The sequence below is a fragment of the Lygodium microphyllum genome, chromosome 9 (assembly GCF_053477565.2).
Source record: "Lygodium microphyllum isolate KBCC chromosome 9, Lygodium_microphyllum_v1.1.10, whole genome shotgun sequence".
In the NCBI taxonomy this organism is placed as follows: Eukaryota; Viridiplantae; Streptophyta; class Polypodiopsida; order Schizaeales; family Lygodiaceae; genus Lygodium; species Lygodium microphyllum.
Window position 1 is genome coordinate 90,900,982 of NC_141143.1, and position 13,649 is coordinate 90,914,630.

General features: G+C 46.4%; 1 protein-coding gene across 5 annotated transcripts in view; it reads left to right on the forward strand.

Moving 5' to 3' along the window:
• Positions 1-13,649, forward strand: part of SECA2 (Preprotein translocase SecA family protein) — a 191,502-nt gene that overhangs the window by 175,298 nt on the left and 2,555 nt on the right. The gene's annotated exons all lie outside the window — the stretch shown is intronic.

A 13,649-nucleotide genomic window follows, 5' to 3' on the forward strand; every position in this document is an offset into this window, starting at 1 on the left:
TGATGTACTTTATGAGGATATCATGAGATATGCTAGCATTGGGGACATATTATTAGTAGGAGATTTCAATACACACACTGGAGATAGACAGAGTGACTTTTATATGCATGATAATGCCATGTTCAAAGAGATTGACATAGGTGAAATAGGCCCACGCAGGAGAGCCCAAGATAAAGAAGTGAGTACCTATGGGACACATCTATTGACTTTGGGAAGTGCACATAGACTAGCTATCTTTAATGGTCTGCCACAATGGCTAGGATTTGACAATTTGACATGCTGGAATCACAAAGGAGAGGCAAGTACTGTGGAATACTTGATGGGCTCAACAGCATTGATACCAGATATCCAAAACTTTAAGATATCTAAGAGACCAATTGGCATAGCAGCAGATCATGCTATTTTGACATTCATGCTCTCTTGTGTACATATGAAACATGAAACACCATGCCTCCCTAGACATCCCAAATACTACTTTACAGAAGACACCTCACACATCTACAGTGATTCTTTGCAGACCAGTTTACATACATTGGACTTGAGTAGATTGTTGGAAGAATGTACAAGGGATTTAGCAGAGGCCATACATGGATCAGCCATGTATGCATTCCCACACACCTTGCCCCGATGTAGACCCACACGATCTACAGCTCTCCAAAATAGCTGGTATGATTTTGAGTGTAGAGTCACCCGAGCTCACTTACAGAGAGAAGTGGAGCTAGGCACTCAGACACATCGCCAAGCAAAGGCATTCTTCAAACGCCTTGTGCGGAAGAAGAAACGAGACTACTAGTGAAAGCAAAAGCAGAGATATATCAGCTATTTTTGGGGTGCAATAGCAAGAGCGCATGGAAGATGTTTCATGAAAGATAGCCCCCCATACAGATTACATCACCAGATGCTTGGCCTGACTATGGGAGACAGTTGTATGACCTGCGAGGACAGCCACCTATGCAGCCCCCACAAGCTTGTAGGACAACACATTGGTCTTTCTTCACATGGAAAATGGCTAGGGATGAAATTTATAGATTACAAAATGGGAGGGCACAGAGTGAGAATGGACTAGTAGCAGAACATTTTTCACTTGCTTGTGACATATTAGCACCCATATTAGCACATATGTTCAATAGAGCAGTATGTGAAGGTTTCTCTATGAGTTGGTCAGACAACACTATAATCCCGCTATTTAAAAGTGGTGATCCCCTGATTTCTAGCAACTACAAGACTATCATGATCGCTCATACTTTGGCCAAGATGTATGGATCTATATTGGAGCGTGAACTCAGTGAGTGGGCTGAAATGCAAGGCAAGAGAGCACAAGGATAGGCAGGTTTCAGACGAGGATATACCACGCTGGACCACATTGAGGGTCGAGCCGCCCGAGACAGGAGGATCTATTGTTGCTTTGTAGACTTTCACAAAGCTTTTGATACAGTGTCTCGTATATGCATCATGCAAAGCTTGCAGGACATTGGAGTACTAGAGGGTATACGATGGGGTGTTTATGCATTATATGAGGCAATGACAGGTCATGGACAAGCACCTGGGGGGCTATCAGAGAGGATTGACAGCACCATAGGAGTGAAACAAGGATGTCCACTTTCACCCACATTGTTTGGTCTATACATAGATGAAGTGTTTAATTACATAGACCGAGGAGGAGATGGAGCCAGCCTGGCAGGGGTACTGATACGTATATTACCGTATGCAGATGATATTGTTATGATTTCAGATTCACCGAAGGGATTGCAGTGCCATCTAGACTCTTTGCACATATTTTGTAGAGATAAAGATCTCACAGTGAACCTTGGGAATACAAAACCATTGTTTTCAATACTTCAACAGCATGGGTGACTAGATCTATGTACTAGTTGACATTTGGGGGGAGACATACTGGAGCATGTGAGGAAATATGTCTATGTGGGAGTCACCTTCTCTGGCCCACGTTTTTCGTTGAGAGGGGCATCAAAGACATGTCTAGCACGTGGCTACGCAGCAGGGGCACTCGAGAGTCAATGTACTCACATACAGTTCCAGGAGCCCCGCACCAAACTCTGGTTGTTTGACACCCTAGTCACACCTACATTACTATATGGAGCAGAGGTATGGGGTTGCAGCTTGTACCACGGGCGTCTTAGCCCACTCACTAATCAGATTGGAGTAGAGAGGGATTATTTTGATGATTGGGGTAGCATGGAAAGGCCATTGATCATGATGATAGCATGCATGATTAGGAGTAAGCCCTCCACTGCACATCCCATTGTTAGAACAGAGCTAGGGGTAACATCTATAGTTTCGGAGGCACTCTTCAGGGCAGTGACCTTTTGGCACAGACTATGGGAACTTCCATACCATAGATATTCTAGATTGGCACTAACCTCATCTAGACAACTAGCAACGGGAGGCGAGAAGAACTGTTGGTTTTCATAGATGGCTATTTGGATGAGCCTACAGGGTTTGGATATTGACCCGTCTTCCACCTTTGGATTATAGCCTTGACTACCCTACACTTTCTCTTAGCCGATCAGAGCTGAACCAAGTGATCAGAGTCGGTATCTTGAGGATTGAGAGAGCAAGAACATGGATCCATCCACCACTCCCTCTAGGATCGAGGATGGAGCTCTACAGGAGTCATTTCTGAATGGTTTCACTATTCGGCCAACATATATAGACACCCATCTCTTCCATAGCGTACGGGTTGCTATCGGACAGATTCGCACCTCCTCACATAGGCTTTAGATGGAGATAGACAGATGGACAAATACCCTAGCAGAGGATAGGACTTTCCAGCTTTGTGGTCGAGAGCTTGAGATGGAGGAGCACTACATATGCAGATGCACAATATATTATGACATACGAGGATGGTACCTTTGCCTCTTCTGTGATGGATTTGGACCTCTTCGTCGCATCATGGAGTATGAGGACCGGAGATGCCTAGGTCTTTTCCTCCTGGAGCTCGAGAGGTGCCGAACTGCACTATTGCAAGACAAGAAGCCAGCTCATTCAGAAAGACACACACAGAGAGCAGTGACAGACTTCTTCTACAGAGCCGACCCTACTAAAACTACCAGCCTAGTAGAGACAGAGCCACCCTGCCAGACACCTTACAGGCCATCCATGGAGTCACATTGGATAGAGCTATTTCCCTTCGTTGAGCATGACGACCCCGTCTACCAAGACCATGTCGGAGAAGGCCACACCACAGTCGGATTAGAGCCATTATCACAAGACACCAAAGACTCACCACCAAGCATATCAATGAAGTAGCTAGGGACCGCATCATAGCTGAGATCATGTGCAGAACTTGAGATCAGCTATAGCCTGTAGTCTCCACCACACTTTTGTACATGGCTCTATCAGATCTGGTTCTCCTTTCCTTTCCTTTTCTTTTCTATCGATGGAACAAAACTACACATGGTTCAACCCTAGTATAGTCCCATCATATAGTTATTTTCAGTATTGTTTCATAAGCCACCCACTTATTTATAATGTTATCTTTAGCTTACTGATGAGATGACATTAGACATGGATGTACTCTGGATTTTGTCTCATAGGCCACATTGGCCTTATGTAGACGTTAATATATCTTTCTTTCTCTCTCTCTCTCTCTTTTTTTTTCGTAATTCTCTCTCTCTCTCTCTCTCTCTCTCTCTCTCTCTCTCTCTCTCTCTCTATGTGTGTGTGTGTGGAGCTCCATCCACCATAGCCCGCTGGTCATACATGCGAGCTCCATACCTAATAGTGGTATCAGAGCGGGTTCTACTCATCTCAGGCCACGTGCCTCAACTAGCTCACATCAATGTTGTTGTAGTAGCTCTATTCTATTCACCTCTAGTGGAAGAAGAAGAAGAAAAAAAAAAAGAGGCGTCCACCCTAGCCTCACACTATTGACCTGTCCATCAAATGGTAACATAGTCTCATTTCCAGCCATGCGTGTAGCCTACCTCTTCGAGGTGTCTCTCTAATTGGCGATAGACCTACTAGCTGTCACATGTTATATTGCTACGACAGTTTGCCTCGACAGGCTACTGCCCTAACAGTCTACCATGTCTTCAGCTACGTCTACCCCGACAATCTTGTCCATGTGTCCGTTACGTCCGCTTCCACATGCTGCTGCGCCCAGGCATCGCCTCCCGTCAATTAGTCGGCGCTTCGTGATCTAACCAGGGTGGCAATCTATTGCACTCTTCATGAAATTTTCATCCTTTCTCAATTTGAGCTTTCCCCATGGCATCTACCATCAGGATGTCGAGATATGGCATCACAATTGAAACATTATCGGCCATCGGCTTTTCCATCTAGAAGACAAAGATCCGGCTCATACTCATGCAAGAAGATGCATGGAAAGGGGTCTCCATTGATGAGTCAAATTAGGTTCGAGACAACGCACAACTTCATCAAGAATGGCTAGAGAAGAATGAAAGCACACTCGCCATAATCGACCTCAGCCTTTCTGACAACCTTCTTCATCACCTTGATCTTACAAAAATGGAAAAAGAGGTATGGGATGGCCTTCAAACCACATTTGGTGGAGATACTAATAATGCCAAATTATTTGTAAAGATGCAATTGTTTAGGATCTCCTACAATCCTTCAGAGACTCTGAAGTAGCATCTTGATCATTTAAGTCTTCTTTACAAACAATTGACCACTCTCAAAAGCGGTCTGGATGATGATGATAAAAAGGCCATACTTCTTAATAGCCTGATGAAAAAAGCACAATTCCATGAAACTGTGACAACTCTCAAGGTGGCTCGAGAGATGAAATGTGAAGAAATGGTCACCATCCTTTTGGATGACAAAAGGCACAACAAAGATGTTGATTTTGCACCGGCAGCCTTCTACACCAAGAAACAATTACCCAAATTTCGATATTGCAAGCGTGTTGATCACACTATTGATCAATGCTACAAGAAGAAAGATAAGCAACAAGACAAGAAACACATCTAATAAGACATTGCTAATACATTATTTGATAGTAACTTTGACGAGCCACCTACCACCTTTGATAAGGCCCTTAATGTATCTGTTCAATCATTGTCTCTTGACAATGTTGAACCCTATCAGTATGCTTTTTAAATCAAAATTTAAATACATAAATAATGTGCTTTAGAATTAGACACTAACCATGCCCATGCATGTGTTAAGACCTTTCTAAACATTTACTTGTGGGGTACTCTGTCCGGATTTTTATCCAAAACGAATTGTACTTTCCTTTTATGATTCTGTTAGGAGCTATATTTCAGGGGGGATTGTAACCACTTACTGCATGACCTTTGAGTTAATCCCGAAAGCTATACCCATGTATTTGGCCTCGGTCATGTGCCCATTGCTTCTTAGCCACGTTGGGTTTTGATTAGCCTCTGCATGGCAGCCATGTACACACACCTCTGAATCATGTCTTACATCGGGTCCTTAAGCTTCTCAATAGACCATGTCATGACCTACCTCGGGTTGTATTTCTCTCACTTCTATATGTCTTTTCCAGATTCATTGTACGGGATTAGACACTACCTCTTCAAGGTAAGGCCTTCCCTTTTCCTTTTTCGTACGTGTTACGCGTTTAGTCACCCATGACCCGAAGAGGGGTTTATAAGATTTATTTATCCTCATGTGTGAACACACATTATTGTGTGTAAAAGTGCATGTTTAGGTGTGAACACCTTTTACACCGCTTAGCATTAAATAAGGGTCAAAGGTGTAGGTGGATACCTCAACCTTTATATTCAAGCCCTATCACTTGTATTTTCATCACAACATATGTCACTATCAATCTATCTTTCAGTTTGTATGTACATGCAAGAGTTCTCTCTCTCTCTCTCTCTCTCTCTCTCTCTCTCTCTCTCTCTCTCGGCAACTTGGGTGACATGCACAGAGCATCACTTTATTACGACGATCAATCTGTGGAAATGGTTAGACAATATGTATACCTTGGGGCCACTTTCAAAGGGCCACAATTTTCATGGAAGGAGACTTTAGAGACTAGGCTTGCATGGGCATATGTCACTTTGGGCACTCTAGAGCAGCAGTGTGCACACATACACTTCCAAGAGCCCCATACCAAATTGTGGCTCTTTAACACTTTAGTTATGTCGACACTACTCTATGGAGTAGCCATTTGGGGCCCAAGCCTTTATCATACTAAATGGGCACCTCTCAGGGAGTGTAAAGGACCTAAAGCACAACATTATGATGGCTGGGAACATATGGAGAGACCGTTGGTTATGATGATAACACGTATGATAAGGGCGAAAGCCTTTGTACCGCAAGAGATCATCCGAGCATCGTTGGATGCAGCACCCATGGTAGTGGAGGCACTATTTCAAGCAATCACCTTCCTCCAAAGGATATGGCAGCTCCCTAAAGACCAATATCCTGGGCTAGCTCTAGAGTCTTCAAGCCAGCTTACAGCAGAGGGAGATAGACAGTATTGGTATGCACATATGAGCAAGTGGCTGAACTCGCATGGCATGAATATAGACAGATTGCCACCATTCGATTGCAGCCTTGATTGTCCCACTTTGAGTCTCAACAGTTCAGAGTTAAATAGAGTGATCAAAGCAAACATCACTAAAGTGGAGACAGAGAGGACTTGATCCAAGTCCCCCTTCCCCATTAGGCACGAGATGGCACAATACCAATGTCATTACTTGCAGCTTTCCCATGATGGTTTCATAGCGAGGCTGAGATATATGGATGCTCAACTTTCTCATGGGCTTCGAGTTGCTATTGGACAAATCCACACCTCATCACATCAGTTGATGATTGAGACATGTCAATGGAGCCATGTTGCAGCACATGAGAGGATGTGCCAGCTTTGTGGATGGGAGCCAGAGACAAAGGAACACTACATTTGTAGATACACTTTATACTATGATATCCGAGGCCACTACCATTGCCTCTTTAAGGAGGCCTTTGGACCATTCAGACGAGTGGACTATGAGGGCCAGAGATGTCTGGGCCTTTTCTTATTGGAGCTCCAATGGCGCAGAGCAGCATTGTTATAAGATCGGAGGCAACCCCAACCACATCCACCCCTCCAAAGAGCAGTTACAGGCTTTTTCAGTATAGTTGACCCCCTAGCCACTACCACCTTAGACACTACATCTCCTACTAATAGGCGCCATTGAGGGACATCATCAAGTGGCATCACAATAGACAGAGCTACAGTATTATACAGATCACAACACCCTAGGATACCTGCTTGGCAATGTAGGTATGCTCATATGCGACACATTCGCGTCACCACGATGACTTGGTCTCAGAGGTAACTTGCAAAGTCTTGGTAGATTCCATACACTGAGAGGGAGATACTCTATACTCTTTTCAATTTTTCAGTTTTCTATATTTTTCATTTTCCATTTCAATTTATCATGTAGACCTAGACATAATTCGGTTTTCTTCTTTGATGAGACATAATGATACCAGTTGTATTTGTTATGGCCTCATAGGCCATTCTAGCTTTCTAGAGACATTAATAGATCTCCTTTTTTTTTTCGTAAAAGATAATTGTATTAATTACGAAAAAAATACAAGATTACTTGATTACAAGATACATGATGACAATCTAAGCCATCATGTGAAGAGGTTCCAAGTACTACAAGTTACAAAGTCATGGCAAAGACGCGGAGGAAATTGCCATATGCAAGGGACGTAAGTCCTCCCTAGAGAGCAAGTCAGAATGCTGGAGAAGATCTAACTGCCAATACAAGAGGCCCTTAAGCCTCGCAATATGCCGCTGAACATTATAGGCGGAATCAAAAAGAAAAGCATTCCGAATGGTCCAGTTATGCCAACAGCCCCAATATCGAAGAAAGTGATACATGAGCTTCATATGTGGCTGTGCCGGAGTGGGGTATTTGGGCTGCCCAAAAACCCAATCAAAGGGGCGTAGGGTGAAACCAACCACCCCTTGCCAAACAGCCGACAAAAATAACCAGACTTTCTTAGCGATGGGGCAAGAAATAAATCGGTGCCGGGCGGATTCCACAGTAGTGGTGCAAAAGAAACAGTTGCCATTGGAGATTCGTCGCTTGGAAAGGGCTGAGGCAAGCGGAAGACCACCAATCATCACTCTCCAAAGAAAGACCTTATATTTGAAGGGTGTCTTGTTCAACCAGCCCTCCATCACAGTTGCCCTCCACCATGACTGGGATTTACGCAATCCCCATAAAGCATTCGCTTTAGTAACTAGCCATTGATGATCTTTAATCAGAAGATGATACACTTGGTTAGCAGAAGCTTTGCTTAAATTCAGCCGGCCTTCTAAGTCCCAATCCTGCCAGGGATGATCCAAAGCAAGGGCAGGAAAGGGTTGTCTACTTTGGAGCACCGTCAAAAGCTGTTCCCATAAATGCCTATATCCACGAGGGATCCTGAAAAGCCTCCTAGCTGTACGAAACGATATTAGCACATTGCGACTGGCAAGGATGGCATCCGCGACCGAAGACAAGCCCAAACGTGCCATCCGGTTGAATTGTGGTCTAAGCTCGTATTTACCTTCCCATGAAAGTAAACGCGAGACTGCCAACAATTCCAATTGAAAAGAGTTAGTAGCTAAGCGATCCTCCGCTGGATGCCAGTGAGCCTTGTAGAGGTCCAGTTTCCAGGAACATACCAAATGAGTAAGCAGCAATGAAGAAGAACTGGGGAACCGCGAATCAGCATTAAGAACATGCCACCACGAACTCCGGATTTGGGTATTGCCATGCAGAAGCCCATGGTTCTCAAGGAAATAACGGGCTATAACGACCCACGGATGATGATCCGAGCACATGGCGCGGAAAAGAGACCAACGGAGTGCCAGCATGTGAGTTTGGGCATCTAAAATAGCTCCTCCACCCATGCGTTTGGGGGTGCACGCATGCGACCAAGAAATCCAGGAAATACCTGCATGCAATGAGTCCTTCCATAGCATGAAACGAATAGACCGAGTAAGAGCATTCAGAGTCGTAGTAGTCCAGGGCAACAATGGCAAGAAATATGTGAGCATTGGCAACATAATTGTCTGGGCTACTTTGAGGCGAACATGGAAGGGCCAGGCCTGAGACTTCCAATACAGAAACTTAGCCACCATTTTCTGAGAAATCCACTGCAGAAGCTGCTTTGGGGGAACATCAACACCCAAAGGGTACCCAAGATGCCTGACAATGGAGCCACGAGGAACAACCAGACCCTGCCAGTCCAAGGACTGCAAATCCGACTCCGTGCAGCTGAGAATAGCTGATTTGAGCGCATTGATGCGAAGGCCGAATGCCTGACCAAAGAGACCCCAATGCTTTTCGAAGGTTATCCTTGTCCGCACGCAAAATCATAAAGCTATCATCCGCCAGGGATTGGCTAATGAAGTGCTGTCCTGTAGGAAGCGACAATCCGGCCAACTGAGTAGAGGCTGCCATATGAGATAACATCGAAAGAACTGGATGTGTCGCAAGGGCAAAGAAGAGAGGGCTCAAAGGGCACCCCTGTCTGACAGAGCGGGCAAGGACAAATGGCTCAGTAACACCTCCATTCAACATGACTCGCGAAGACGCCGCAGCGCTAATGGTGTAGATTAGACGAGACATCCGAGCACCAAAGCCCATAGCAAACATAAGTTCAGCAAACGAAAGACCAGTCCAGATAGTCAAAAGCCTTTTCCAGGTCCAGTTGAATCAGTACGACCTGCTAATTAGAATGCCTTGCATAATCAATTGCCAGTTGTGCATTCAATACATTGTGCAGAATATTTCGGCCCTTAATGAAACCATACTGGAGAGGGTGCACAATGGCAGGGAGATGCTTATGGAGCCGATTCGCCATTAATTTGGAAAAGATTTTGTACATAGAACCCATCAAAGAAATTGGGCGCCACTGTGTCAATGTAGATGGCGAAGGAACCTTTGGAAGCAGTTTAATAAGTCCTTTCCATGAGGAAGGCATGATCCCCGTTTCCCACACCTGCTGAAACAAAGCCTGCAATGGTTTCACCAGTTGGGTAGCAAAAGCTTCAAAGAACTCATTGGTGAGACCATCCCAACTCGGACTTTTATCCTTGGGCAAGTGTAACAAAACGTCCATAACCTCTGCCTCACAAATATCTGACTCCATAGTAGCTTGCATGTCCTGCGGAAGCTGATTGCGGACCAGGTCATAAAAAACCTAACGGGCCTGAGTAATTTGGGCTGAAGGTGGAGAAGTGGAACCGAGAAGGTCGCGGAAATAATTCCTGCACATATGCACAATAGTCTGCGGATCCAGGATAAGGTGGCCTGCTGCATCCTCGAGTCTGGTCATATTCTCTCGAGCAGGCGAGGCATGGAGAGCTCGAAAGAACTTATGGGTCTGACACGCACTATCTTGCAAAGTCTCCGTCAGATGTTGCAATTTGGCCTGCTGATACGATTTCAACTGAAACTCTTTAATAAGATCAGCCACCTGCATTGCCAGTGCTAGCAGAAATGCATCATCCGGAGTGTCCATCAGCAGAGAACGAACCAAAACCAGCAGGTCCTCCACTGCCTGTCGACGCCGCCGACAAAGAGAGGCATGATAGATCCCATACTGCCGAGCAACCCGCTGCACATTAGAGAGCAATCTTTCAAATGAAGCAGTGCCCTGAGAGGAGAAGTCCAAGAAGAATCTGTCAATCAATTGCCGCATATAGCCCTGAAAGATTGCATGCTTCAAGTAAGACGAGTTGAAACGCAAAGGGAGTCTCTCCAGAAATTGCTTAAAAGGTGCAATGGGTTGTGCAAGCAGCTCAAGCTGCAGAGGGAAATGGTCCGACAAGGCATATTGCTGCAACATTTTTATTTCGAGCATCTCAAGAAGAAAATCATCATTCTGCATGATATATATGCGGTCCACCCGCGACCATGTTGTTGCATACTGGGCAGAATGGAAAGTAAACCCTATAGAAGACGGGTGTAGCCAGGACCAGAGATCTTGCTTAAGAACGGCAAGAGCCAACTCATGCCACATACGACTTTCCGGCGCATCCATTACCGAATGCTCCGATGTGGACTAGGAAGAATCAACACACATATTGAAATCCCACATGAAGAAGCCCCGTCTACCAAGTAACAAGGAGGTCTGCAAAGTCCGCCAAAGCTCCCGACGAGATAACTGATCATTCGGAGCATAGAGGCCAAGTAACCATAAGATCTCCCCTTCGAATAAAATTTCAATCACGAGAAAGCGGCCATGTACATCATTTTTAATAAGAACAGGCTGATATTTGTCATGTACAATCATGAGCACACCCGAATAATGCATGGCCTGTGTCCCTGCATAGAACAAACGAAAGCCATGGCAATCCACAACTTTTCCGGCTTCTCCGTGACTCTTGTGCTCAACAGCGCACAGGACATCCCACTGATTCTCATGCAATACAGTCCACATGGCATGTTGCTTGTGTCGAGAACAAATTCCTCGCACATTCCACGTGGCTATTTTCATATGTATTCAAAACAAAATCAGTTACGAGGCACAGCTTGCCTCGATTTGACTTTTTCTGCGAGAATGTCCAGGACTCCCTCGTCCAAGAAATCCGCCAACACAGCACAAGAGTTCTAAGGACCAGATTTGGAAGTAGACGGCATATCTGCTGGCTTAGGGTTGGAACGGGGATAACGACGGTCCCACGGGGTAATGACATTGCCTCTAGTATCAAAAGCCAGCTTAGCAAGTGGACCTTTTGGACGATTCGAATACATTTTCCGGGCGGGCTGAGGACGGGGGGCTGAGGAAACCATAGCAGGAGCAGAGCGCTTGAAAGACAACATTTCCTTCCTGCGCATATATGTACGCATGGAATCTTGTGAGGTAGTAGGCACAATATTCTCCATGCCAGCAACAACCCTGTTGCCTTTTTTTGCAAGTACTTCAACCCAATCAGTGGCACGGGAATCCAGACCCGAAACCTGTTGTTTACCTTTGTCCAGAACTTGAGGCGGGTGGATAGTATCCAGCGACGGAGCATCACACACCATATCTTCCATGGGCGGCGCAACATGGCCAACATCTAAAGTGTGTTGCTGCTCCGGGCATTCGGCCATAAAATGCCCCAATTGTCCACAGGAAAAGCAATGTCCTGCAAAATTGCCCCATTTCAAACGAAAGTGTAACGGATGCATGCCAGAGCAATTGAGACGTAACCAAGCAGGCCTTTTCCTTGCAGTGTCCCATAACATACACAAGCGGTTGCGATTCACAGCCCTGAGACTTGGAGGGACCAGAACAGTGCCCACAACGGCCATAGCATCCTTCAATAGTGGCCAATAAACAGTCGGACAATTTTCCACTTCTACCCACACAGGGCATTCACGTTGCAGTAGACGCTGAAAATCGGCCATTGGGCGCCATGGAACAACATGAACCAACCGGCGATCAAAAAACAAAGGCAGTTTAGACAGGAGAGCAGCACGGTGCGTCTCAAATTTCAACAGGACCTTAAAGAAACCTCGAGGCCCAACAAAAATCTCTTCAACACATTCCCCTTGTAGCAGACTGTGCAACCACTGGCGAATACGGGAAAGCAGCGGGATTCGACCAGTGAAGAAGAGTATCACAACGCGATCATAAAACACCGAAAAGGAGCGTAGGACTGTTTTTGGGTCCACAGTGGCTTCCAGAACATCGTCAGGTGCAGAGTCAGAAAAGACTTCCTGATTATGTTGAACATAATCGCCAAGCAGAGTGTTGGCAAATTCCAGCAAATGCTCCCAGTCAACATCCCGAGAGTCCACAGAATCCGAAGCAACCTGAGCATAGGAACGATCCTGATGAACCCCTGTCTCTTCCGAAGTATGCTTGGTACGTTTACCCGCAGGCTGGATGTCAGGACCAGGGGGCATCTCTTCGATGCACGGAACCATATCCTCAGGTTCCTCAGTATCAGAATCCGGGCCAAGTGCTGCCACCGTTTGGTCTATGAAATCCAGATCCAGACCAGCCATCTTGTATCACGATTGGATCTCGAAGGAGGACTGACGCGCGGTGGAGAGCGGGAAACGCAACCTTGTCCTCCGCAGTCACGACCTGTCCCAAGAGGGTGCGCGGCAGGGCACAACCCTAACAGTGCAGGGGCAGGAGGGTGGAGCACAGGGCGGGCAGTCAATAGCAGAGGGGGACAGTCGGGGGCGCAGGGCAGGGGCCATGCATCAGCCGAAACCCTAACGCACAGGGCGAAAGGACGAAGCGCAAGAGAAACGCAGGCGCGGAGCCCACGGGGCTTCAGAGACAGGCGACAGTGCAGGCGGCGGGGCAGGTGATGGGGCAGGCGACGGGGCACGCGAGGGGACAGGCGAGAGGCGTCAGGAGCAGACGACGGGGCAGGCGACGGGCAGGCAGGCGTCCTAGGTAACACAGGGCGACGGGACTGCAGACGGCAAGGCAGACGGACTCAGACGGGCGACGTCGAGCAGGGAAACAGCACGGTCCACCTCTCTCGCTCTCTCTCTCTCTCTCTCTCTCTCTCTCTCTCGCTCTGTGTGCACATTCGAACCTGGGTCGAGGCACTGCCCTAGACGAGCAGGAGGCGCAGGGAAGATCGCGGCAGCAGGAAACGTCCCGTCATGAGCAGAGTCGCCATTGCTCCTCGACGACCATTCAGATCTTTCTCTCTCTCTGTCTTCTCTCTCTCTCTCTCTCTCTCTCTCTCTCTTTCA